The sequence below is a fragment of the Neofelis nebulosa genome, chromosome 3 (genome assembly GCF_028018385.1).
Source record: "Neofelis nebulosa isolate mNeoNeb1 chromosome 3, mNeoNeb1.pri, whole genome shotgun sequence".
NCBI classification, from domain to species: domain Eukaryota; kingdom Metazoa; phylum Chordata; class Mammalia; order Carnivora; family Felidae; genus Neofelis; species Neofelis nebulosa.
Window position 1 is genome coordinate 131,231,913 of NC_080784.1, and position 27,499 is coordinate 131,259,411.

At 35.8% G+C, this 27,499-nt stretch overlaps 1 protein-coding gene and 1 pseudogene across 3 annotated transcripts in view; both read right to left on the bottom strand.

The window, feature by feature from the left end:
• The window catches only part of CCSER1 (coiled-coil serine rich protein 1), a 1,309,738-nt gene that overhangs the window by 208,412 nt on the left and 1,073,827 nt on the right, over positions 1–27,499 (bottom strand). The gene's annotated exons all lie outside the window — the stretch shown is intronic.
• Positions 21,237–25,783, bottom strand: LOC131506012 (eukaryotic translation initiation factor 3 subunit E-like; annotated as a pseudogene).

Genomic DNA, 27,499 nt, shown 5'->3' on the forward strand with positions numbered 1-27,499 from the left:
ATATCAATTAATTTCAATGGGTTCTATTTGGATCCTGGTTCAAATGCACTCTTAAAAAATAAGACTATTTGAAAAAAAAAAAAAAAAAGAATAAGTCTATTTGAGAAGTGTGGATCCTGGCTGAATATTAGGTGTTATTTAAAAAGTGTGGCTAAATATTCTTGGTGTGATAGTAATATTGTGATTTTTCACTCTCTCTCACTCTCTCAAAATAAATAAATAAACTTAAAAAAAAAGTAAAATATCTCTAGATAAATGATATACTGTCAGGATTTGTTTCAAAAGACTTAGTAGGTAGAATAGGGAGACGTTCAGAAGAAATATTAATGGTAATAAATTGATAACTGTTGAAGCCAGGTGATGCATATGTGGAAATTTATTACACTAGTTTTTCTACCTTTTATTGATATTTGAATTTTTTTTATTTAAAACATTGTTGAAATAATAAATTGCCAGAAAATGACAGGAATGGAACATATTTAAAAGCTTTTTAAAAACAGGAAGTGTCCTGTGAAGACAGCACCAAATGAAATTAAAACATTCATGCCTACTCATGGTAATAAACAAATAATTCATAAAAGAAAGAAACAAGGATGGAAAATTATGGCCTTATTAATCCACAACTTTGCGTAAATTATACCAATAACACCATTTGCACATCCACTGAGAACTTGCTATGGGCTCAGCTGTGCTGCACTCTAGACTCATGTCGAAAAGCCAAACCAGAACATTAACTCCCTATGAAGGCTGCATTCTTGGGTTTATGGAGCTCTCCCATCCCAACCATCACAAAGTGGCCATGTGCAAAGTGACTGGCATATAGTAGACCTTCTGTAAGAGCTTATTAGATGAATTAATTAAGGAAAGAATAAATTGTTCAAATAAATATCACACTAACATTTCTTTGTGAATTACCGTATTTTCAATTTGTTTTACACACGTATGCATTGTGAATTCAGTTATAAGGAGTCTGATTCTATTGAACCAAACCAAAACACAGTGATTACCTCATCGGTTTGCTAAAACCTTCTCTAAAGGAAATTTTAGTTTAATTAAAATAGTCGCCTACTGGGGCGCCTGGGTGGCTCAGTCGGTTGAGCGTCCGACTTCGGCTCAGGTCAGGATCTCGCAGTCCGTGAGTTCGAGCCCTGCGTCAGGCTCTGGGCTGATGGTTCAGAGCCTGGAGCCTGCTTCTGATTCTGTGTCTCCCTCTCTCTCTGCCCCTCCCCCGTTCATGCTCTGTCTCTCTCTGTCTCAAAAATAAATAAATGTTAAAAAAAAAATTAAAAAAAATAAAAAATAAATAGTCACCTACTGTGTATAGTATGAAACCTACTGTATACACCTACTGTGTATACCTACTGTGTATAGGCTATGAAAGATACAAGATTTGATGTATTGTGAAAAATAATACTTTATGTTTGCCTTTTACATAGGAAATCAAAATTATATAAGGCAGTTCATGATACTTTTGCTAGAAAGGTACACACTGTTACATTATCGAGAATAAACAAAATTATTGCAATGAGCCAACAATATCAAAAATCAGACCTTAACTATCCAATATCTAATTTAACAGTCAGCCAACTCTTCACTACCCCCTCTTTGTCATTAATAACTCAACAAAAATGTATTGAGCACCCAAAATGAGTTCATTGTATTAGTGAAGCAGTAAGCAAAACATAATCCTGTCTCTTGAAACATACCTACTAGTCTGCTGAGTCAGAAAAGGAATATTTGTATATGTATATACGTACATATACATTTGTATATGTATACATTGTATATGTATATACGTACATATATGTACATATGTATATATACAAATGTATATATGTATGTATGTATGTATTTGTATATATACATATACAAATTTTATATATGTACGTATATACACATGTATACATGTACATATAGGTATATATGTATATATATGGATAGACAGATGGATGGATACAGGCATGCATGCATGATTATATTTATTGTTTACTTCAAGTTAGCCTGTTTATAAACTACAGTGATATTCCTTCAATGACCCATAAATATATATGTGGGAAAACATTGAAAGCCTGTCTTAAACAACTAAAATACTAATATATTTTAAAGTTTATCAGCAGCAGAAATGCAGTGTTAACTTGACTCAAACACTGAATTTTTTAATATAATAAACACTAAACTATGAATATAATTTGATGGAAGCAGAATACATTATTTACTATCTGCCCTATGGATATTATCTACCATTCGTCTCCTATATTGATACCAGGTTAACTTTATAATAGCTAGAAGATTCTTTTTGTGAGATTGAGGGTTATACTAATAGTCTTCTCTATCTTTGTACAATCTTGTTAAGGAAGACACATCAGAGGAAAAAATGAGAGTTAATGGTGATAGCTGGAGTCATATTCACCTTATTACAAATACCTTCAAAATTTTAGGAAAATGCAATGAGTAATAGAAAATAATTAATTATTTGACAAAGCATAGGTAAAAACAGATTAATAACTTGAATTATGGATATTCTGTACTAGAAAAAGAAAAATCTAATAAAATATTTGAAGATGTTAACCCAGCAACTGTGTTAAAAATCTTTTTAGACTAAACATGAGAAATAGTTCTCCATATTACATCATACAGTGAGGAACATGCTAAATGGAATCATTAATATACTTTTCTTTTGGGGTAGCTAATTACATTTATTAGGGGGAGTTGCCACAGGCTGCCAATCCCAGAAACACTTCCTCTCCAATAAAGTAAACAATAACTAAGCACTGGAAAGAATCCATCTAGTTACTAAAGTGTGATATAATTATATAATATCATGACAACATTTTACTTAAGATATAGAAGAATTTTTGTATCTCAAATAAAAACAAAGCTAACTTTTCATTTCAAACTGAATAAAATCTGCTACTGAATTATGCTATTTAAAACAAGGTTAGGGGCACCTGGCTGGCTCAGTCAGTGGAGCATGCAACTCTTGATCTCAGAGTTGTAAGTTCAAGTCCCATTCTGGGTGCAGAGATTACTTAATAAAGTAAAATAAAATCTTTAAAACAAGGTCAAAATCACAAACCAAATTATAACTATATAAAGAGTGAATAGTAATATCGGTTTTGCAGTTGACTGTAGTAAACATTTCTGCACAAAGATTATGCAGTTCTTATAATAATATATCATTTCTGAAAAGATCATGTGTATCCTGGAATCCATGGAGTTAAATTTAAAATATGTCAGTACTGTACCAAAATGTGATGAGACATCAAGGAGACTTTCGGGTCTGACCAATGCACTAGACTAAAGACCTGAATCAGGGGACTCTAGTAAGAATCTCATTTATGACATCCCTGTCATCATCCAAAGTCATATGATCCCAAACTAGAAAGTCAGTTGTTTCTAAATTAAAAAGGGGGAAAAAAAGAGATTGTTTCTTATCTGAAAAAAGTACTTCTGCCATTTAAACTGAATACAGCAATAAGATTTTGATCAAAAAATACATATGTGCATACACCTTAATTAATCTATCTAGTGTATTCATTGACTCCTTTAATAAAAGAAAATGATGTAAATATATTTCAAGGGTTCTCTTTCAAAAGCTGACTCTAAATGTGAATATTTTTTGAGCTATAAGTTTCTGTCAGATACTGCTCTGTGCTATATTTATATAGCTTTACTTAATTAGACAGAAGGAAAAGAGGAGAAAACAGAGGACACTATAAAGCAGCAGCAGCCTTCTTCTTGTGTTTGATTCATTCCTTGACAAGTTGGTTTAGTTACTGAATCAGCTGTTTTGCCAGTTTTTTCCTTAGTTATCTTTGGAAACTTCATATTTTATGTCTTCTCTTCCTCATATTTTGTGTCATTCTTTTACCTGTACATGTTCTATACTTCAGTCAATCTAGATTACTCCTATTTCTAATTCAATTCAACAAAATTTTATTGACATTAAGTCATTCTGATACATGTAAACCATAGGTCATGTATTCAAGAATTTTATAGACTCCTAACTCTATGGTATTATGCTAGAAATATCTTTTGGGGTATGAAAGAGAGTATTTGATCTACCCTGACTTCTTGAAGAAAATGATCCCTGAATGAAAATTGGTTGGAAAAATAGAAGAGTACCTTGTGACTGATAAAGAGAGAGCATATAAGGCATATGACAATTTCTTGAAAGCCTAAGGCGGATATCCAGGATTGATATGATGACACTCTGAAACCAAACTTAGATTTTTTTTTAAATGATAAGTATAACAGTCCCTTTCAGAACTTCACACTGCAGTCAAGTACATAACTAAATGCAATTCAAGGTCTGAAATTTTTTTATCCTAGATATCCTTATGGCTAACTCCCTCAATTTTTTTTTCAGATCTCTTCTCAGAGATTCCTTCCTTAACCGGAATTATAACAGCCCCAAATCCTGACTATGATTTATATTTCTTTCTATAATTCTTTACTACTTGATATAACATATACTTATTCATTTAATTTTTGTTCTCTGCATCCTACCACTAGAATACAAGGTTTGTGAGAGCAGGAAATTTGTCTAGAGAAGTGCTTGACTTGTCTTTAAATGCTCAACAATTTTTTTTTTTAAATGATGCATGAACAAATGCTAGTCTTCACAGAAAAAAAACACTTCAGGCTCTCCAAATCCATGTTCCAAATCAGCATTGGCTAGTGTTCTCATAAGATATCCCTCTTCCCTGCTAATATACCCTTCACTCTTTACATATTGCCTCTGTTAATAAATCCTCTACCCTCTCATATATCCATGGAAACACATTCCATCTCCACCATAGCCTACATATTTTTAGTTCTCCAGGCCTGATGATTCTTACTCCAGAACATCTCCTAGATCTTTCTTACTTATATCCATTCCCTCCGGTGCTATGCTGCTGAAGGCTCCAACCATCTCTCAGCAATAGTCTTTCTCTGTAATTTTTTTTTTTATTTAAAAAATTGTTTTTTACTCTTTATTTTTTCAGAAAGAGAGAGAGACAGACAGACAGACAGACAGAGTACGAGTTGGGGAGGAGCAGAGAAAGAGGGAGACACAGTGTCTGAAGCAGGCTCCAGGCTCTGAGTTGTCAGCACAGAGCCCCACACGGGGCTTGGGCTCAAGAACCATGAGATCATGACGTGAGCAGAAGTCGGACACTTAACCAACTGAGCTACCCAGGCGTCCCTGTAATTTTTTTTTTAATTTAACTAATTTAAGAACTTTCTGCCAATGTTGCTTGTTCTAATCTCCCATGCCTCTTGTCCATTCTTCTTTCTGTACCAGGAAGTATCTTCCTAGAATAAAATTCATACCATGTCACTTTTTCTAATGATTTGTGCTAGACAATAAAAAATACCAAAACTCCTCGCACTTTTTAGATTTAGTGAATGTCTCAATATACATTTTAGCAAAGTTAATAATAAGAAATATATACGTAATTTCCTTCTTTCAGCTAATAAAATGTAGATGTAAAATATTAGTTTCCTGCCTAGTATCTGCTAGACTCTCGGTAAAGGCACTTTCCCCTTCTCCATGATAAAATTTGGTGTCACGTTTCTAGATTTTGCTTCTTAAGACTTAGCTTAAATACTCATCATCTTGAAAAACTTAAAGCATCTTATTAACTTCAACATTAACTTCATCTTAAATGAATCCACATAGTCATACTGTTTGAGTCAGTCTTTCAGTATATTAAAAATTCCCAGCTCATATGTAACCTGCTTAGTTCTCAGCAGACAGGAATTTGTTAGCTTATATAGATGAAATGTCCAATGAACAAGAAAAGCTGGAACAATATTTTAAATATTCATGTTTTCTCTCTCACTTTTCTCCTCTCTCCCTCTGTCCCTCTCTTCATCCAGACTTGTGTCATGATCTTTCTAAATCAGTCACTATAGCTATGGCCCTCTCATTGACTGAGCCTGAGTTATGGTGCCTATTCCTAGAGCCCAGGGCTAGAGTGAGCCCCATCCAAAACAAAGGGACCTGGAGTAAGTGAAGAAATGAGTCACCCCAAGAGGGTGGCTTGGTATAAGAATTACAGATGTCCACTACATTTATTAAACCTGAATGGTGTCTGACATATGCAATTTTTCTTCTTGAACTGGGGTGGAACCCAATTTTATTTGTTTTATTATTTGCTGCTTGAAGGTTGGTCTCTAACATATTCCTGCTTTTATCCTCAGCACATAACACAGTGAATAGCACTTAAGAGTACTCTTAACGTCTATTGAGTTTAAATAAATTTTTCATATTGTCTTTATGCACACTCATTTGTTTATCAGAAGAAATCTGAAAAAAAAATGGCAATGACACGCTTATTTCACAGACACAGTGTAAAGAGGTGTCTTTCTCACACATCAAAAACACAGCATAATCAACTCTAAAACCGAGAATTTCTCAGTACTCTTTCAATTTCACACTCCACAATGCCACTGCATGACAAATCATTATGTATGACACTTTTCCTTAAAAGTAGCACAGATTGTGTGATGAGATGACACTGAGTTTGAGTTTTGCCCCCTGAAAATGTTCTGATACTGTGACCGTAAGAGATTTATTAACTCTCCTAACTGGAGTATCCTCATTTGTAAGTAGGGATAAGATCAGCACACATGTTAAAGTTTGTTTGGGGCAATAAAAATAGATCATGGAAGTTCGCACTGTTTCTAGCACAAAGATGACATTCCTTCAAGTGATTCCACTAGCACTGAAATTACCACCACCATCACCACAACTCCTGCTAGTGCTACGATGACTGCTAATCTTGTTGATGTGTACGGCTGGACATGAAAATTATGCACCAGTAATTAGCATCATGTTATTTCCCAAAACAAAATCAAAATTATTTTGGCTTTCATCATTTCACTATAGCAGAGCAAGACTGCTCAGCCATTTTTAAAGGGGTGCTCCCCACCCCTCACCACTCTGCAACCTAATTATGAGCTCTGAGATCCTGACAGCTTTAGATTTTGTTGTCTATTATTAATCACAATCAATGCTTCCAATTTACTATGAATTTACCTTTAAGAAGAAATAAAACAAAATTATTCTAAAAGAATTCAATATTCACATAGTTTTAATAGTAGCAGCCTTTGCCATCATATGTGTAGAAGTTATTGTTTCCCATTAGATACTGAGTTCGCCTTGGCTTTACTGGTGCTCCCCAGACCATCACATTGGCTCCCTCTCCCTTTATCCTTGTCTCTGTGGAAGAATTTCTTGACTACCCTATCTGATATAGATTTTTTAAATTTTTTTATGTTTATTTATTTTTGAGAGAGAGATAGAGCACAAACAGAGGCAGAGAGAGAGGGAGACATAGAATCCAAAGTAGGCTCCAGACTCTGAGCTGTCAGCACAGAGCCTGATGTGGGGCTCAAACCCACGAACTAGGAGATCACGACCTGAGCTGAAGTCGATGCTTAACCAACTGAGCTACCCAGGCACCCTGATATAGCTTTTTCTGTCTTCCCATACACTATTTAATTTTTCAACCTAACACTTATTATTACCTGATTGTACATTATTGTTTGTTTATAGTGTACCCTCCCATCTTCCCACTAGATACCAGCTCCAAGAAAACATTATGCCTTGTTCACTTCTGTGTCTCCAGTGGCCAGAAGAGTGCTTGGCACATGGTAGATTCTCAATAAATTTTGTTCCTTTAGGTGAATAGCCTTTCAAATGGTTAACTCCTTGTTACACATCATATTTCTCATAACAGACAATTATACCTGTTACTATTAATGTGCAGCGTCAATTATTTAGTCTAAGAAACCAGTATTGACCATGTTATGTGGAATTGTATAACCCTTGTATGACCATTATAACGTATTTCTTTTTTTTAAATAAAACTTCCTAAGCCCATTATAAAACGAGCAATGTTGTTAAATTAAAAAAAAAAAAAAGAATTGGTAATCTTTACAGGAGAATCAAAAGTATTCAAGCATATAAATCACTATATAGCTCTTATCAAATCATATCTACTGTCTCAAGGTGACTTTATGCCATTGCTACTTAAGTGTTTACCACTGCATTTGAGCTAATCAGAATGTAGTCATCATTTATATTATGAGTAATTAATAAATAGAGTAGAATATGTTGGAGGACTCACCAAATTATTAATTTCAGATTAACAAACTCAAAGAAAGGGCACTTGGAACAAAAATGGAACAGATATTTTCCCTATAAACTGAAATAATGAAAAAATAACATTATTATAATATCATACATTTAAATTAATTTAAAACATAATTTGGTTTAAGTTTGTTCCTAATATTTTTCCTATGAGAATTTGAAACTTTTAAAAATAAGACTATAACTAAGATGATCAAAGGGAAAAAAATATCCCCATATTTCATTTTCTCAAGTGATTTAATAATATAATTTAAGGTTGACATAACTTGTCACAGTATATTACAACATTCATTCATTTTTGAAGTAAACATTGTATGTCAGAATCTGTTTTATACCTCAACAAATAGTACTTAGTGCTCAAAGGAATATTAAACAAAAAAAAGTCTTTACTCATCTCAATACCAACGAAAGAAACTCAAAGATTAAGGATTTTTTAAACCAAAATATATTAAAAAATTAATATTATTTTAGCAAATAAGTATTCGAATTATGGTGGCAGCTTAACAACCTTCTAGCCATATTTTTTACTTATATATTTAAGTAGAAAGAAAGTATGAAGTAAATTCAGTATTGTGTATCACTCATATATCGTTTTAAAATAGCTTGGCCAAGAGAACAAAAAAAAAAAAAAAATATATATATATATATATATATATATATATATATATATATATATATTATGTAGATGGTATCAGGAAGGAAATATTCTCTACCTTGTGGGTTCTCTTTCTGCCTTCAATTCAACACAGGGAAGTAAACAACCAGAGGACACTTCACCTCAGGCCCATCGAAAGCACTGAGCACCATGACAAATGGCTTTAAATTACATTTAAAACAAGATGCAGTATAAATAAGTGCATGCATACAAAATCCGTATAAAAGTCCCTCAAAATCCTGTGGTTTTGAACACTGTGGAATTTTTACTCTTTAGTAATAATTTCTTATTTTCCTACATACATCTTACATGTAGCTTATTTTATTTTCCATATAAAACAGTAACATTATGTATTCTATCAGGGCAATTTTTGTCATGTTATTGAAACCAACTATTAACACTATAACACTGCAACATTATTAACAAAGTAGCCTAGGGTGGCTGGGTGGCTCATTTGGTTAAGCACCCAACTCTTGGTTTAGGCTCAGGTCATGATCTCTCAGTTCCTGAGTTCCAGCCCTGCATTGGGCTCCCCACTGGCTGTGCAGAGCCTGCTTGGGATTTTTTCTCTCTCTCTCTTTCTCTCTCTCTTTCTTGCTCTATCCCCTCCTGCACTCATGTTGTCTCTCTCTCAAAATAAATAAAAATAAAACTTAAAAAAATGTTTAAAAACAAAACAAACCAAAAACAAAACAAAACAAAAAAAACCCCAAAAAAACAAAAAACAAAGTAGACTATTGTGGCATAATACCATAAAATATTTTTTAAAATGGCAATATAATTAAGTCTTGAAATTACAAAGCAATATGTACTTCTATATTCATTAGTATTATTAGTATTTTTCAACTGTCCTAAATCTCAAACTGACTTTTATGTATTTGTCAATGTTTATGCTACCCATGTCCTTTTGGTTAAGTTTTTAAACTGCAAAAGTGCTCAAACTGAACAGTAAATGTGAAAATAAACAAACAACCCTTTCTTCCACTATAAGAAAAATATTTATAAATGCTATCTATAGGGCATTTTTCTCTGGTAACAGTTGCTTCCTATTGTTATATATCAGTTAATAGTCCTTTTCTGCTTATGCCAGAAAAGGCATTTAAATAATACTGAGAAGAAGAACTCTAATATCTTCAAAAATTTTTTAAACTTGTAAAAATGACAATATTTACATGAGCTTTCATGTTTCAAGTGTATTATAACAACAACTTGTGTGTAATTTATATGTTTAATTTTTCATTGTAATGGAAACAAATATCTGAACACTTCACCCAAATGAAAACTGGTAGGCTCAGGTCTAATTTATTTTGCCGTATATTTTATTACAGAAATGCAACAGAAAGGCTTTTTTTTTAAACACAAGAATCACTTTTCATTAATATTCTATGCAAAGAGAAGTTAGCTAAACCAGAAAGAACCATCAAGCAGATGAAGTGGGATTATATTTCAGTTAATGAAAAAGGAGTTAAATACAATTTAAGTTCTTTTATTTTTTTAATTCTTGTTTAATGTATTTATTTTAAATTTTTTTAAATGTTTAATCGCTTTTTGATAGAGACAGAGCATGAGTGGAGGAGGGGCAGAGAGAGAGGAAGACACAGAATCCAAAGCAGTCAATCTCCAGGCTTCCAACTGTCAGCACAGAGCCCTTTATGGGGCTCGAAACCACAAGCCGTGAGATCATAACCTGAGCTGAAGTCTGATGCTTAACCCACTTGGCCGCCCAGGCACCCAATTTAAGTTCTTTTAAATGTTTATTGAGCACATACTGTGTTCCAGGTGTTATTCCAGGTGCTAAAATGGAGAACAAGGCAATTTTCAGAAGAAATTTGGCAGAAGAGGGGAGCCTGGGTGGCTCAGTCGGTTATGCGTCCCATCGGCTCAGGCCATGATTTCACAGTTCATGACTTCTAGCCCCACATCAGGCTCTGTGCTGACAGCTCAGGGCCTGGAGCCTGCTTCAAATTCTCTGCCTCCCTCTCTCTCTGCTCTTCCCCCACTCATGCTCTGTCTCCCTCTCTCCTTCAAAAATAATTAAAACATTAAAAAATTTTAATAGCAAAAAAAAAAAGAAATTTGGCAGTAGAGAAAAAGTGTTAATTTTTATTTTTATTTTATTTTTTTTTACTATCAAGTAGGCGATATTTTACTATAGTAAAAATATTTGGCTATAAAATTGTAATACATATTTAAAATGTATTATTTAAAACTTCACTTTTTTTAAGTTTATTAGAGAGAGAGAGTGCACACGTGCATGCAAGGGAGGAGCAGAGAGTGGGAAAGAGACAATCCCAATCAAGAGTCAAACGCCTAACCAACTGAGACACCCAGGTGCCCCTATTTAAAATATATTATTTCACAAGATGTTAACGAATTCAAAAATCCTCACTATCTTTTATTAGCTTGCAAAAGTACCCAGATGTCATTTACTTGGTTACATTTGAAAGTGTACTAATTTGTTACTTTGTTCAGATAAGGAAGTAGGGAATAAACCAAGATGTTTGAATAACAACATAAATGCATGAAAAGCATGAATCAAATAATTCTTGTTCATGGAAACCAAATAAAATGAATAAAAGAAAGATGTGTTTATCAGTGGGGAAAGTGTTTAGGGAAAGTACATGTAACTATGCCTGGAAATAGGGCATTATCACCTACATGTGATTGATAATATTAGAAGAAAATATGAAATCAATTTTAATGAGTTATACGTGTAGAACTCTATGTTGAGTCAAGAATTTCTTGTCAGATAATGAGAATAATAGAACTGAATCATTAACATAAAATGCTGAATAATCTATCTTCTGTTTCATTTTGTTTTAATGGGAACAAAATGGAGAAGACATGGCATACATACGGGGTGACCTGAGAAACTTCAATATATTTAACAGTGGTAAAAATATACTTCAATGCTTATATTTTGCTGACTTTTTAAGGTATTAGCACTTACCATTTGAATACAGCTGTATAAAATAACGGTTAATACATCTAGCTGTATATCAGGCTGCCAAGGTTTATTATTTTTTTTTAATTTTTTTTTTTAACATTTATTTATTTTTGAGACAGAGAGAGACAGAGCATGAACGGGGGAGGGTCAGAGAGAGGGAGACACAGAATCTGAAACAGGCTCCAGGCTCTGAGCTCTCAGCACAGAGCCCGACGCGGGGCTTGAACTCACGGACCACGAGATCATGACCTGAGCCGAAGTCGGACACTTAACCGACTGAGCCACCCAGGCGCCCCCAGGCTGCCAAGGTTTAAATTGTACCATTTCTCATTTAACTCTAGGACCATATTAACTTAGTAAGCCTCTCCAGGTGTCTCTTTCTTCATCTAGAAATGAGTATGGTAATATTAACTATCTTATAGTGTTGCTGTAAACATTAAAAGTGTTGAGCACCTGGGTGGCTCAGTTGGTTAAGCATCTGACTCCTGTTTTGGTTCAGGTCATGATCTCCCGGTTCATGAGATCAAGCCCTACATCGTGTTCTGTGCTGACAGTGTGGAGCCTGCTTGGGATTCTCTCTCTCCCTCTCTCTCTCTCTCTCTCTGCTTCTCCCCCAGTCTCACACTCTCTTTCTCAAAATAAATAAACATTCAAAAGTGTTAATACATGTTAAATGCCTATGGCGGTGCTTGACACAGAGTTAATCTTCTAAAGTTTAATTATTTCTATTACATATTTCTTTTGTATCATTGCTTTTCTCTTACCACAGAGATAATAAACCTTAAATATTAAGAACAAATGTTCATATTTAAGGCTTATTATCTCTGCGGTAAGAGAAACAATAGATACTGTGCACTAAACTTCTCAGAATAGTTGTGGCTTTATATAATAATTAAAATATTAAAATTATATTTCCCCAATTTTTCCACTTTTAGGGCCTAAGTCTTTGTTAGTTTCTTCCCCTCTAATAATAAATTTATTTTAAAATCATTCATCTTAAATCACAACATTTCTCTACAATACCTAAAAATACTGTTTATACGTTTTACTTTATCTTTCACACAAATAGCTACTTAGGGACTTAGATTTGGGAACATTTGGTGATAATATGAGTCAATATAGATTTAAAGGCAGGCTTCAGATTCCATACCAAAAATTTGAATTCTGACTCCAATTCTTATGTGACCTCAGGTGAGCTACTTATTTGAGAATTTACTTTCTGTAAAATGAGACCCTATTATAAACTCTGCAAGCGTATTGTGAATATCAAATAAGAAATGTTCCCAGCTTGCTTGAGACTCTTCTTGCTTGGTCTCTGAGATATTGTAAACACTATCAATAAGTACTAGATGTATTTATTAAAGAATAAAACAAAAGTGAACATATTATTAATTGGTAAAATTTATGTTTTCTTTCTATAGAAATTTATCTAAATATCTTCAGCTAAATTTACTTAATGAAGGTTTTTAATCATTGGATTTTAAGCCTACTCACTTTTATGCCATAAAACAGGTGAATATATAGAAATGCAGAATTAAAATTTACTTCCTGGTAAGATTTAATTTTATCCTTCCCTCTTATCCTGTGCCCTTTCCTACTTTAATGTAGACTCACAAGAATATTAAACATAATCTGAAAAAGACATACAATGCCAAAAGCAAAGTAAAAAGCTTTATAATTTCCAAATGAAAGAAATGTACTCAGGAACTATCATTTTATTCTAAATACATACCCTAAATATTAAAGGGTACTTTCAATTGTATTCAATTTTATCTACCAGAAAATATTAAAACTAGTTTTAAAAATAACTGTAGTTCATTATATTCTGAACCTAAAAATTAGAACTTTTTAAAATCCATAGTTCTTTGTAGTGTCAAGCATATCACCCTATATTGCTGTATTCAATCCACAGTTGAGAAAAGAAAAAAAAACGCAGAATTATTCAGTGTATATTTTGCTTCCCATTGATAACTATGCCCTTTTGTAGTTTTCAATTATAAAGAGGTAATTATGAAAATAAAATAAAAACCTAAGTCACCCTGGAAAGCAATGATATAAAAACAAAGCCAAAGGACTGGACTGAAATTGTTTTAATAAACTTTGTAAATGTTGAGAATAAAATAGTAGAAGACAGCAGAATGAAATCACAGCCCAGCCCTCTGAGATCTGGGCTGCAAATTTACCACGCTACTCCACAAGTCATTTAATATTTTCATTAAAATGAAAAATTTAACAGGAGTTTCAATTATGTCCATTATGCCCAGGAGACCAACTTTTGAAACTAGGCCAACAGATCTTGACTAACTGATAAAAGCTAAATGGTTTTTTATATTAATTGTACATTATTAAAGCCAGACAGAAATACTTAAAAGAAATTTAAACTGATCGGGTTCCATTTCACTGAGTTCCCACAAGTTCATATTCTGGTACCCACTGTGAATTGATATAGAAATTCCTGTGTATGAAATAAAAAGATAACGTGAAGTCAGTATCTCAAGAAGTGCAGAATTAACAATAAAAAAGATGAACACACTGCACACTTTCCATTAAATTAGGGCACCAGGATAAGTTATGATTCTTTCTAATAACTCATCAAAGTATGGCAAAAGATAGTTTGTATAACTTGATGACTTACCACATTAATGGCATTTTAAGATAAATTTTTTCTCTGTCTTATGAACACATAATTTTCTGAGACGAGTAAGAACTAGGCATTTCAGAAACTGAAAATTCTAATCCTCAAATTAATGAAGTCATAGATGTTATCCTTGAAGGCTACAGCAGATAACTATTGTTTTTCTCAGCTGGCATCTAATTATCCTTCATGAAACCATATCCCAGTTTCCCTCTGAGGGAAAACATTCTTCCTCACATTTAATTCAAAAATATTTTGTGGAACTCACTTATACTTAAATCAGGACTACCGTTTTGTTAACCACTGGGATTGGTTCACTAGTGTATATTTATGCTATCAGAACCAAAAGAACACCATGAGCCTTCTGCTGTAGGTACTGGGAATGAAAAAAAGTAGTACTTGCCTTTGGACAGAAATATGAAGGATGTGGGGTGTTTCAACTACTGCTGCCATGTTCTTACCATGCAAAGCCAGAGACTGGAGTCTAACACAGCAAAAAACGGAGCCAGGACATTAAGAGACGCCAAAAATTGAGAGCTCTGTTTATTTCTAAATACAGCTGCCTCAAGTCAGCCCTACTCCTAACATTCACTCTGATTAAGCAACTAGGACTTGGCTTTCTCTCACTTACAGAAAAATTTGATTCAAAAACAAAACTTCTTAAATGATCCAAAAAAAAAAAAAGGCTCTATATAGGAATAATTTAAACTAATTAATTAATATGCTCATTAATTTAATTTAATATTTACTACCTATCCATTAGGTACGGCAAGTACTAATAATACTAATAATACTGGTAATATGGCAAGTACTAAAACCTAATTCAGAATCCATTTTGAGGAGAAGTTCCGGAAGATGGCGGCGTAGGAGGACGCTGGGCCCACCACGCGTCCTGCTGATCACTTAGATTCCACCTACACCTGCCTAAAGAACCCAGAAAACCGCCAGAGGATTAGCAGAACGGAGTCTCCAGAGCCAAGCGCAGACGAGAGGCCCACGGAAGAGGGTAGGAAGGGCGGCGAGGCGGTGCGCGCTCCACGGACTGGCGGGAGGGAGCCGGGGCGGAGGGGCGGCTCGCCGGCCAAGCAGAGCCCCCGAGTCTGGCTGGCAAAAGCGGAGGGGCCGGACGGACTGTGTTCCGACAGCAAGCGCGACTTAGCGTCTGGGAGGTCATAAGTTAACAGCTCTGCTCAGAAAGCAGGAAGGCTGGAGGACAAAGGGAGGGAGAGCTGCTGAGCCCCCGGACGGATGGCAGAGCTCAGCTTGGCGGGGAACAAAGGCGCTCGCCAGCGCCATCTCCCCCGCCCATCCCCCAGCCAAAATCCCAAAGAGAACCAGTTCCTCCCAGGGAACTTGCTCGCTCCGCGCAAACACCCAACTCTGTGCTTCTGCGGAGCCAAACCTCCGGCAGCGGATCTGACTCCCTCCCGCTGCCACAGGGCCCCTCCTGAAGTGGATCACCTAAGGAGAAGCGAGCTAAGCCTGCCCCTCCCGCCCCCGTGCACCTTGCCTACCCACCCCAGCTAATATGCCAGCTCCCCAGCACCACAAGCCTGGCAGTGTGCAAGTAGACCAGACGGGCCACACCATCCCACAGTGAATCCCGCCCCTAGGAGAGGGGAAGAGAAGGCACTCACCAGTCTGACTGTGGCCCCAGCGGTGGGCTGGGGGCAGATATCAGGTCGGACTGCGGCCCCGCCCACCAACTCCAGTTATACACCACAGCACGGGGGAAGTGCCCTGCAGGTCCTCACCGCTCCAGGGACTATCCAAAATGACCAAACGGAAGAATTCCCCTCAGAAGAATCTCCAGGAAATAACAACAGCTAATGAACTGATCAAAAAGGATTTAAATAATATAACAGAAAGTGAATTTAGAATAATAGTCATAAAATTAATCGCTGGGCTTGAAAACAGTATACAGGACAGCTGAGAATCTCTTGCTACAGAGATCAAGGGACTAAGGAACAGTCACGAGGAGCTGAAAAGCGCTTTAAACGAAATGCAAAACAAAATGGAAACCACGACGGCTCGGATTGAAGAGGCAGAGGAGAGAATAGGTGAACTAGAAGATAAAGTTATGGAGAAAGAGGAAGCTGAAAGAAAGAGAGATAAAAAAATCCAGGAGTATGAGGGGAAAATTAGAGAACTAAGTGATACACTAAAAAGAAATAATATACGCATAATTGGTATCCCAGAGGAGGAAGAGAGAGGGAAAGGTGCTGAAGGGGTACTTGAAGAAATTATAGCTGAGAACTTCCCTGAACTGGGGAAGGAAAAAGGCATTGAAATCCAAGAGGCACAGAGAACTCCCTTCAGACGTAACTTGAATCGATCTTCTGCACGACATATCATAGTGAAACTGGCAAAATACAAGGATAAAGAGAAGATTCTGAAAGCAGCAAGGGATAAACGTGCCCTCACATATAAAGGGAGACCTATAAGACTCGTGACTGATCTCTCCTTTGAAACTTGGCAGGCCAGAAAGGCTTGGCACGATATCTTCAGTGTGCTAAACAGAAAAAATATGCAGCCGAGAATCCTTTATCCAGCAAGTCTGTCATTTAGAATAGAAGGAGAGATAAAGGTCTTCCCAAACAAACAAAAACTGAAGGAATTTGTCACCACGAAACCAGCCCTACAAGAGATCCTAAGGGGGATCCTGTGAGACAAAGTACCAGAGACATCACTACAAGCATAAAACATACAGACATCACAATGACTCTAAACCCGTATCTTTCTATAATAACACTGAATGTAAATGGATTAAATGCGCCAACCAAAAGACATAGGGTATCAGAATGGATAAAAAAACAAGACCCATCTATTTGCTGTCTACAAGAGACTCATTTGAGATCTGAGGACACCTTTAGATTGAGAGTGAGGGGATGGAGAACTATTTATCATGCTACTGGAAGCCAAAAGAAAGCTGGAGTAGCCATACTTATATCAGACAAACTAGACTTTAAATTAAAGGCTGTAACAAGAGATGAAGAAGGGCATTATATAATAATTACAGGGTCTATCCATCAGGAAGAGCTAACAATTATAAATGTCTATGCGCCAAATACCGGAGCCCCCAGATATATAAAACAGTTACTCATAAACATAAGCAACCTTATTGATAAGAATGTGGTCATTGCAGGGGACTTTAACACCCCACTTACAGAAATGGATAGATCATCTAGACACACAGTCAATAAAGAAACAAGGGCCCTGAATGATACATTGGATCAGATGGACTTGACAGATTTATTTAGAACTCTGCATCCCAAAGGAACAGAATATACTTTCTTCTCGAGTGCACATGGAACATTCTCCAAGATAGATCATATACTGGGTCACAAAACAGCCCTTCATAAGTTTACAAGAATTGAAATTATACCATGCATACTTTCAGACCACAATGCTATGAAGCTTGAAATCAACCACAGGAAAAAGTCTGGAAAACCTCCAAAAGCATGAAGGTTAAAGAACACCCTACTAACGAATGAGTGGGTCAACCAGGCAATTAGAGAAGAAATTTTAAAATATATGGAAACAAACGAAAATGAAAATACAACAATCCAAACGCTTTGGGACGCAGCGAAGGTAGTCCTGAGAGGAAAATACATTGCAATCCAGGCCTATCTCAAGAAACAAGAAAAATCCCAAATACAAAATCTAACAGCACACCTAAAGGAAATAGAAGCAGAACAGCAAAGGCAGCCTAAACCCAGCAGAAGAAGAGAAATCATAAAGATCAGAGCAGAAATAAACAATATAGAATCTAAAAAAACGGTAGAGCAGATCAACGAAACCAAGAGTTGGTTTTTTGAAAAAATAAACAAAATTGACAAACCTCTAGCCAGGCTTCTCAAAAAGAAAAGGGAGATGACCCAAATAGATAAAATCATGAATGAAAATGGAATTATTACAACCAATCCCTCAGAGATACAAACAATTATCAGGGAATACTATGAAAAATTATATGCCAACAAATTGGACAACCTGGAAGAAATGGACAAATTCCTAAACACCCACACTCTTCCAAAACTCAATCAGGAGGAAATAGAAAGCTTGAACAGACCCATAACCAGCGAAGAAATTGAATCGGTTATCAAAAATCTCCCAACAAATAAGAGTCCAGGACCAGATGGCTTCCCAGGGGAGTTCTACCAGACGTTTAAAGCAGAGATAATACCTATCCTTCTCAAGCTATTCCAAGAAATAGAAAGGGAAGGAAAACTTCCAGACTCATTCTATGAAGCCAGTATTACTTTGATTCCTAAACCAGACAGAGACCCAGTAAAAAAAGAGAACTACAGGCCAATATCCCTGATGAATATGGATGCAAAAATTCTCAATAAGATACTAGCAAATCGAATTCAACAGCATATAAAAAGAATTATTCACCATGATCAAGTGGGATTCATTCCTGGGCTGCAGGGCTGGTTCAACATTCGCAAATCGATCAACGTGATACATCACATTAACAAAAAAAAAGAGAAGAACCATATGATCCTGTCAATCGATGCAGAAAAGGCCTTTGACAAAATCCAGCACCCTTTCTTAATAAAAACCCTGGAGAAAGTCGGGATAGAAGGAACATACTTAAAGATCATAAAAGCCATTTATGAAAAGCCCACAGCTAACATCATCCTCAATGGGGAAAAACTGAGAGCTTTTTCCCTGAGATCAGGAACACGACAGGGATGCCCACTCTCACCGCTGTTGTTTAATATAGTGCTGGAAGTTCTAGCATCAGCAATCAGACAACAAAAGGAAATCAAAGGCATCCAAATTGGCAAAGATGAAGTCAAGCTTTCGCTTTTTGCAGATGACATGATATTATACATGGAAAATCCGATAGACTCCACCAAAAGTCTGCTAGAACTGATACATGAAATCAGCAAAGTTGCAGGATACAAAATCAATGTACAGAAATCAGTTGCATTCTTATACACTAACAATGAAGCAACAGAAAGACAAATAAAGAAACTGATCCCATTCACAATTGCACCAAGAAGCATAAAATACCTAGGAATAAATCTAACCAAAGATGTAAAAGATCTGTATGCTGAAAACTATAGAAAGCTTATGCAGGTAATTGAAGAAGATATAAAGAAATGGAAAGACATTCCCTGCTCATGGATTGGAAGAATAAATATTGTCAAAATGTCAATACTACCCAAAGCTATCTACACATTCAATGCAATCCCAATCAAAGTTGCACCAGCATTCTTCTTGAAACTAGAACAAGCAATCCTAAAATTCATATGGAACCACAAAAGGCCCCGAATAGCCAAAGTAATTTTGAAGAAGAAGACCAAAGCAGGAGGCATCACAATCCCAGACTTTAGCCTCTACTACAAAGCTGTCATCATCAAGACAGCATGGTATTGGCATAAAAACAGACACATAGACCAATGGAATCGAATAGAAACCCCAGAACTAGACCCACAAACGTATGGCCAACTCATTTTTGACAAAGCAGGAAAGAACATCCAATGGAAAAAAGACAGTCTCTTTAACAAGTGGTGCTGGGAGAACTGGACAGCAACATGCAGAAGGTTGAAACTAGACCACTTTCTCACACCATTCACAAAAATAAACTCAAAATGGATAAAGGACCTGAATGTGAGACAGGAAACCATCAAAACCTTAGAGGAGAAAGCGGGAAAAGACCTCTCTGACCTCAGCCGTAGCAATCTCTTACTCGGCACATCCCCAAAGGCAAGGGAATTAAAAGCAAAAGTGAATTACTGGGACCTTATGAAGATAAAAAGCTTCTGCACAGCAAAGGAAACAACCAACAAAACTAAAAGGCAACCAACGGAATGGGAAAAGATATTTGCAAATGACACATCGGACAAAGGGCTAGTATCCAAAATCAATAAAGAGCTCATCAAACTCCACACCCGAAAAACAAATAACCCAGTGAAGAAATGGGCAGAAAACATGAATAGACACTTCTCTAAAGAAGACATCCGGATGGCCAACAGGCACATGAAAAGATGTTCAACGTCGCTCCTCATCAGGGAAATACAAATCAAAACCACACTCAGATACCACCTCACGCCAGTCAGAGTGGCCAAAATGAAGAAATCAGGAGACTATAGATGCTGGAGAGGATGTGGAGAGACGGGAACCCTCTTGCACTGTTGGTGGGAATGCAAATTGGTGCAGCCGCTCTGGAAAGCAGTGTGGAGGTTCCTCAGAAAATTAAAAATAGACCTACCCTATGACCCAGCAATAGCACTGCTAGGAATTTATCCAAGGGATACAGGAGTACTGATGCATAGGGGCACTTGTACCCCAATGTTTATAGCAGCACTCTCAACAATAGCCAAATTATGGAAAGAGCCTAAATGTCCATCAACTGATGAATGGATAAAGAAATTGTGGTTTATATACACAATGGAATACTACGTCGCAATGAGAAAAAATGAAATATGGCCTTTTGTAGCAACGTGGATGGAACTGGAGAGTGTGATGCTAAGTGAAATAAGCCATACAGAGAAAGACAGATACCATATGGTTTCACTCTTATGTGGATCCTGAGAAACGTAACAGAAACCCATGGGGGAGGGGAAGGGAAAAAAAAAAAAAAAGAGGTTAGAGTGGGAGAGAGCCAAAGCATAAGAGACTGTTAAAAACTGAGAACAAACTGAGGGTTGATGGGGGGTGGGAGGGAGGGGAGGGTGGGTGATGGGTATTGAGGAGGGCACCTTTTGGGATGAGCACTGGGTGTTGTATGGAAACCAATTTGACAGTAAATTTCATATATTAAAAAATAAATAAATTAATTAATTAATTAAAAAAAAAAGAATCCATTTTGAATGATTTTATCTTTCATTTTTTTTTTCCCTAGGACATCAAGTCTTCTTAAAACAAAGATGTACTCACCTGATATAATTTGAAGATTCCTAAACCAAAATAAATTTAGCACTGAAATAGAATTCTATAGGATAGAATACTTATAGAGGACTCATAGATAAATGTTACTTCTTTTCAGTCATGTTTGATATACTGACACTACATAAAATGTCATCTCCATAAAATGTCTCATTACATGGAAACATCAAAACAAATTAGTCATGAGTTAATACAATCTTTCAGAACTGGTTGGCTGACTAGATAGATTCCTTAAAAACAAAACAAAAGAACAAAAATAGGAATAGTACCTTATGGTACAATGAATAAATTGTTTATTAGGTAAAGCATGAACTCTGGGAGAAAAGCTGGGCTTAATATCTACCTCTAACAGTTACAATATCATGACTTTGTTGACTTTCTTAACCTTTTAAGGCATTATTCTCTCATTTGTAAAGGGAAGAAAATCACGCAAACTGTATGGATTTTGTAAGGATGTATGTTGTAAGGAATATACAGCATGTAGTACGTGACCTGATAAATAGTTATCATCCAATAAATATTGGTTTCAAAATTACTATCAAAATAATGTAATATTAGAATAAGTTGGGAGGTTTGAGAGAAAAAAAAAACACAAACACTGAAATAAAAAATAACCTGGCTTAATTTTTCTCATGATTTCAGTAATTTTTTAATTATTTTGTACTTGGATGCTTATTATATTCTTTTCTTTTTTTTTTTTGAAACACAGCCAATTTTATTCAAATTCCCCAAAATTTATCCTCAATATGTTGTTTCTAAAATGTATATCATCCTTTATATAATGATTTTATTATTTCATCTTTATTTTATAGTTTTTTCATCTTGTCTTCTACAAATCTTCAACAGAAGCCAGAGTCCTGCGTTGCCCAGTTAGGAGCCTCTGACCTACTATTCTAAGTTTCTTCTCAATATTCATGGCCAATATCTGGTTTCTAAATGAAAGACTTTTGGTCTTTTCAGTCACTTGCTGTTAGGGTAAGACTGTATTGTTACCCATAACCACATGACCTAATTCAGAATCAATCTTGGTATCCAGTCTAGCATTTCTAATCAAATTTACAATCCACCTTTCTTCTGGAGTCATGTATCTTCTGCAGATTGTCTGTCAATACGTTAATGATGATACACTGGTGGATGCGACAAAAAGTCTCAAATATGAAGAGATGAGCATTTTCAATGAAATCCTCAAGACAAGCCGCCAAGAAGTCATTCACAAATCCTGATTCACATTCAGTTTTTTCTGAGTCCCATTAAAGTCAAAGTTAACATGAAAGCAAGCATTCAACAAATTCTGTAATTAGGTCTTTATATGTGTAAGACTCCTGTTGAATAACTTTAACCAGATCTTTTAGCACCGTTAAGTGTTTTCAAGTATCTTTGCTATGAATGGCTGTAGTCAAATAGCATAGAAAATGTGGATGCATTGTTTGAATTGCTTTAAGATACTGTGGCTGGTAAAGGAAGAGATCAGTAATGTTATCACGCCCTTTGGGTGGTTGACGAAAACAGAGACCAGTGGATGGCCATGTTTGCTCTTGAAGAAACTCAAGTAGGGGAACTCACAGAATTATTTCCTATGGTCTCTTTTAATCATGTAAGGTCTTCCGTAGCTGCATCCCAATCTGCATTATGATCTCAAAGGCCAGTTTTCCCCAGAGTGAACTCAAAGCATTTTTATCTGTTGCTGGAACTAACATTCTAAAGAAGTAAAGATACTCTGATGCTCCAGAATAATTCCCACATTCATATTGGAATCTTGCAGACCTGTAGAGTGTATCTAAATATTCCTGTCTAAAACTATGCTTGTCCTCTGTGTAGTCAAACAGCATCTAACCATCTGATTGACGGTACCTGCCTTGTAGTTTCTGGATCTTCAAACATCTTCACAATTGGTTCTGTTTCTGCCCAAAGCTGTTTCAGTTGTATAACCACTGTGGTTCTTTTCTCTCTCAGAGCATGTGGAATATCATCTGAATAAAGATTTTTGTATATATCCATAGGAAAGTATACCTTGCTGGTATCACTGAGAAAATCCAATTTCCCTTGTAATAATTCTTTTTTCATTATATATCTCTTTTATGGATAGAAACTTGAGCAGTGGAAAGACTAGATGCAGATCCAAAAAGTGTATGATGCGATTAGTCAAGTCGTATTCCACCATTTTGTCAAGAAAAGGGTCATTTTATAATTATTTCTTTAAAAATTTAGAGAATTAAAAATTTAGCACCATTCTTAGAATATTTAGAATTATCGCACAATTGAGAAAATGCAACTATATAGAAATCAACTTATAACAGATTATTTTAATATTGCCTTTTCTTGATATTATCTTTTTAAGTATGACATACAAGAAACTTATTATATTACCAAAGCTGTGAAGCACTGATGGAGTCCAAAAATCAAAGAAAATTTTTTAAAAAGATAGTTCTCAAACTCTTTTTATGGTATGATGGGGAAAGCAGAAGAAAAATTGAATGGTAAATGAATAGTAGTCTTCAAGTAAATTCAATATTTTTGGTCAAAATGCCTGTTTTTCAAAAGACTGTCAAGTGGCACTTAAAAAGTCTGTGCTTTCTTAGGACAGATAAAAATTTATATTTAAAGGCAAAAGTACACTAGCCTGTGGACATCACAGGGAATTTTGATGGTTTCCAGTTTTCTGATCTTTACTTTTGGGAATATGCTAATAACATTTAACCAGAGAAATACTGAAAAACTGCATTAACTGGTTCCAAGTTCTATGTGAAGTATTTTACATTATTTAATGTGCAGCATTTGTTCCAATTCTTACCAAGCCAGTAATTATATGTAAACTTAGATTTTAAGTGTGTTTTAGCTTTTTTAACATAATTACATTTTGATCTTATTTCAAGGCACTTTAAGACATTTTAAAACCTGTGCTTCCTTTTTTGTTCTTCTATTAATTATAATAGGTCAACTTGTTTATGTGGTCATTTATCTTGCTATTTTCACTGCCCTCACCTAATTTCTAAAAAGTATCACATGATGACTCTTGAACTTTGATTCTTCCAGAATTAGAGTTGTTTTCTTAATGCCCAAAGTCATGTCCCAAGGGACAATTCTCTGGACTTTTATGAATATGCCTTAAATAATCTGAAATAGAACAATTTTCAGTGCATATTGCTATACCCTCCTTCATAAGGCTAGCACATGCCTTGCACAGAGGATTCACCCTATGTTTTGTAGCACTGTCATTAATAAAACTCTTGTATTCTCAACTTAGCTTTTGTAATAAGTGTTATAATATGTAATGGCAGACAGCACAGCCCTGGCTGCAAAGGCTGCTAGGGAAGTCTAGGCTGAAGAGAAAGTAGGTTCAGAAACAATCTGGAGAGATTTACAAAACTCATCTAGATAATAAGATTATCTACCTACAGGGTAGAGTCAGCATTCAATCCGAAGGGGCTAAACAATCTTTAATCTGATCAAGGCTATTCTCAAGGGGTTTAGGGGGAATAGAAGGACAAAGCTATTGGGTTTGGTTAGGTGCTTAGAGACTGGACCTAAAATATTGAAAATATTGTTTTTATCTCACCTCCACCACCACACACACCTCCCTGCTATGTAATTTAAAATTTATACAATAACAAACATGAATACAGTCTTTAAAAAGTACAGGGTCTCCCATCATGAGTTAATTTTTTTTAATATAAAATCCTCATACATTAGTAACTTTACAAAAAGGCCTAATCTGGGGTGCCTGGGTGGCTCAGTCGTTTGGGCGTCCGACTTCAGCTCAGGTCACGATCTCGAGGTCTGTGAGTTCAAGCCCCGCGTCGGGCTCTGGGCTGATGGCTCAGAGCCTGGAGCCTGCTTCCAATTCTGTGTCTCCCTCTCTCTCTGCCCCTCCCCCGTTCATGCCCCGTCTCTCTCTGTCTCAAAAATAAATAAACGTTAAAAAAAAAAAAGTTAAAATAAAAAAAAAAAAACACAAAAAGGCCTAATCTTCTCCCAGAGAATGTTGAAAAAAAATCTCCCTAGTTTTTGAGAGTGTCTGTGTTTACAGCTATCATGATTGAGGAGGAAATGCCTGTAGGAACAAAACAAGATGGTTTTATCCAGGTTCACCCGGCTGGAGCTTAGAGTCCAAATTCAGACTCAGAAATAATCCAGAATAGGAATGAGGAACAAGGAGAATGCAAAAGGGCCAGCAGGCAAACCAGTCAGAGTCATCAGGGGTGAGGTGAAGCTGCAGCCCAAGTTCACAAGATAGAAAAGAACAACTGGACATCAAAACAGAAAAACAAAGCAGATTGCTTTCAGACATATTTCTTAAAGGGCTAGGCTGTCTAATACACTTCCAATTTTGATAAGGAACTAGACAGGGTTAATTCTATCAGATACAGCCTTTAGTAACATAAGGTAGTTAGACAAGACTTGACACAGTAAGAGAATATGCTTCTTTTGTATATTACCTGGCTTCAATGTCTGTGTGTTAAATTAGGAAACTTCACAGTGGATATTCATATATCAGAAATAAGCATTCTTTTTTTTTTTCTTTTTTTATTTTTTTTTTAACATTTATTTATTTTTGAGACAGAGAGAGACAGAGCATGAACAGGGGAGGGACAGAGAGAGAGGGAGACACAGAATCTGATGCAGGTTCCAGGCTGTGAGCTGTCAGCACAGAGCCCGACGCGGGGCTCGAACCCACGGACCGTGAAATCATGACCTGAGCCGAAGTCGGACGTTTAACCAACCGAGCCACCCAGGCGCCCCAAGCATTCTTTTTCAAATATCTATTCAGTTCAAATAAATTCCTTTAAAAACATTTGTCATAATTTTTCAAGAAAGATAGACTCTCTTCTCTTAACATCATAACAATAGCATCAGCAATCTAAACTTGACTTTTTCTAAAAATGGAACACATTTTATAATTGTTAGAAAACCAGCATCTGTCTCTTGTGAGGAATTGTAATTACTATGATCATCAACGTAATTGTGTAACAATTTCTATGAAAAAGGTACTACAAATAACCCAGTTTTAAATCAAGTCCATATGTACTTTATTTACATTTTTTAAATAAAGGGATGCATCCATATAGCTAATAAGGGAAGGCGTTCAATATATTCCTTTTTTTAATGTTTGTTTATTTTTGACAGAGAGAGAGGGAGAGACAGAGCATGAGTGGGGGAGGGGCAGAGAAAGAGGGAGACCCAGATTCAAAGCAAGCTCTAGGTTCTGAGCTGTCAGCACAGAGCCCAACGCGGGCCGAACTCACAGAATGAGAGATCATGACCTGAGCCGAAGTCAGACGCTCAACCGACTGAGCCACCCAGGTGCCCTCAATATATTCCTTAATAATTAAACCAACACAAAATACTATATTACCCAGGCACTAATAGTTTTCTTTGATGGTAGAAATTTAGAGCTCAGTTAAGTTTAACATTATGTTTCTGCAATTTTGAAGGCAGATATTAATTTCAATAGTAATATAGTAATATTTTTATGAAAATACAAATCTAGAAGCCTTATTCCATCTTAAACTCTAATTACAAAAAAACAGTTATTACTCAACTAATATTGACAATCTGTTTGAAATATGTATGATATCAATCAGCTTAGGCTTTAAGCCCTTTACGTCATGTCATTTTTTTAAATTTATTTATTTTGAGAGAGACAGAGACAGCATGGGGAGAGGGAGAGGCAAGAGGCAGACACTTAACTGACTGAGCCCCCCAGGTGCCCCTTATGTTATGCCAGTTTATCTGAAAAGTTAGTCTATTCCATATCTTCTCCAGTGAAAGTATTGAGTCTTTACTGTATACAAAAAGCATTTTATCAAAGATATTCCTTACATTAATTATGCCTCCAGTTACAGCAGTTTATTAAAGGAAAAGACAGACTCGATTTTGGCTCAGGTCATGATCTCAGGGCTCGTGAGTTTCTGAGCACTGCATGGGGCTCTACGCTGACAGCATAGAGCCTGCTTGGATTCTCTCTCTCTCTCTCTCTCTCTCTCTCTCTCTCTGCACCACCCCTGCTCACATGTGGCAAAATCTCTCTTTCTCAAAATCAATAAATAAACATTTTTTAATTGTATAAAGGAAAAGACATAGCATAGCAAATACCGGGCTATCTTTTTGTGCAGTAGTAGCTAAGTACTAAAGATAAATGATTTTATTGACCAGCTCTATAGGATTAATTGATTTATAGATTATTAAATACTTGCATCTCATCAACTTCTATCAATAGGTAAA